General features: G+C 42.4%; 1 protein-coding gene across 1 annotated transcript in view; it reads left to right on the plus strand.

The window, feature by feature from the left end:
* The window catches only part of IL13RA1 (interleukin 13 receptor, alpha 1), a gene marked incomplete at its 5' end in the record, with an annotated part of 36404 nt that overhangs the window by 4355 nt on the left and 30036 nt on the right, over positions 1-2013 (plus strand). The gene's annotated exons all lie outside the window — the stretch shown is intronic.

Consider the following 2013-nt stretch of genomic DNA (forward strand, 5'->3'; position numbering starts at 1 on the left):
TTCAAGGTTCATCCATGTTGTAGCATGGGTCAGAATTTCATTTCAAAATTGGTTATTTTAAAGTACATTTTGTCTAAAAGATTAAAGAACTGATTTAAAATGCTGTATCTCAGGCCAAACATAATATTTAAGAAATCCCCAGAATACTTCACCCAGTTTGTATTGCTGGGCTTCATTCTCTTTCTGGGGAAGAGAATGTATTTGATCCAAACATGCAGGGGGAAGAGCCTCCTTTATGAAACTAAACTGATAGGTAGGTCTTCTGACTCTTGGATAATCTTTCAAATTTAATTTGGGGAAATATAAACATAAGATAAACAGTCAAAGGGCTTCCCTCATGGCTCCATGATAAAGAATCTGCCTGCAATGCAGGAGACACAGGAGATGCGAGTTTGATCTCTAGGTCAGGACAATCCCCTGGAGGAGGAAATGGCAACCCACTCCATTATTCTTGCCTGGAGAATCCCATGAACAGAGGAGCCTGGTGAGCTATAGTCCTTGGGGTTGCAAAGAGTCACACATGACTGAGCTACTGAGTACACATGCATGCAAACAGTTGAGTTCGATTTTATTCATGCTATTGCCTGGAAAGCTGGCCTCAGAAGACACGGAACTAGAGCAACCTCTTACCCCCCGAACTGTTAGAGTTAGGTGGCTACAGATACTCCTGCTGGAATTTATGGCTGGGAGAGCTAAGACCTTGTGGGAACAAAAGAGTTTGTGGTTTCTCTGATAAATACATTCACCCAAATAAGATAATAAAGACACTAAATAAAATAAATATCAATATTATTGTATGTATCTTAAAGTAATCATTTCAGGCATAAGACACTTAATTCAGGGAAATAGTAGAACATAGTAGATAATAGCTTGTGCTCTGGAGTCAGATTGTCTGGATTCGGATCTCTGCTGTGTCATGTACCATCTATTTGACCTTAGGTAACTTCCTTAACCTCCCTGTGTCTCAGTTTTCACACTTGTAAAGTGAAGGTAATAATAGGTGGCACTAGCAGTAAAGAACCTGCCTGCCAGTGCAGGAGACATAAGAGATGTGGGTTCGATCCCTGGGTTGGAAAGATCCCCTGGAGGAGGGTATGTCTATCCACTCCAGTATTCTTGCATGGAGAATTCCATGGACAGAGGAGCCTGTCAGGTTACAGTCCACAGAGTTGCAAAGAGTCGGACATGACTGAAGCAGTTTATCATGCATAATGTTGTTATGTGGATTAAATTAATACATAGAAACTCCTTAGTGTGCCTGGAAATTACTTTATAGGTGCTTAGTAAATATTAGTGCTTGGTGCTTCACAGGTGGCTCAGTGGTAAAAGAATCTGCCTGCAATGCAGGAGACCTGGCTTCGTTCCCTGGGTCGGGAAGATCCCCTAGAGGAGGGCATGGCAACCCTGTCCAAAATTCTTTCCAGGATAATCCCATGGACAGAGGAGCCTGGTAGGCTACAGTTCATGGAGTTGCAAGAGTCAGACATGACTATTGTATTAACTTTTTAGTTAACAACTAAACAACCACAACAAATGTTAGTGCTTAGTATTACTATTGATAATACTTTCCATTTCTCTTTAATGCCCGAACAGTTCTTATAATAACGGGTGGTTCACAGTGGCAGTGATGCTATGTGGCTAGGGAAGGAAGGCACAGAGGCTCGCATGCTGGATCTTTTTCACCAAATCAGGGTCATAGACAGTGGATAACTCTGCTATATAGGGTACCACTAGGCAGGGAGATCCAGAAGTCAGCTGCCTAATGAAGGACTCATATATTGTGACCGAGGTGGCTGTGGCAACCAGTGGTTCTTCACCTTTGAGTCACAGTTGACTGGAATGCTTGTAAGAATATAGAATCCTGGGCCCTGTTTCAAGAAGTTCGAACTCACTGGTCTGGGATGGTTCCCAGGAATCTGCATACTTAACAGGAGCCCAACAGTGATGCCTCTCCTGGCAAGATCATTCACAGACCACACTTTGAAAATCACTGTTACCGATATTTTCCTTAGG

The sequence above is a fragment of the Bison bison genome, unplaced genomic scaffold (genome assembly GCF_000754665.1).
Source record: "Bison bison bison isolate TAMUID 2011002044 unplaced genomic scaffold, Bison_UMD1.0 scf7180017858818, whole genome shotgun sequence".
Taxonomy (NCBI): Eukaryota; Metazoa; Chordata; class Mammalia; order Artiodactyla; family Bovidae; genus Bison; species Bison bison.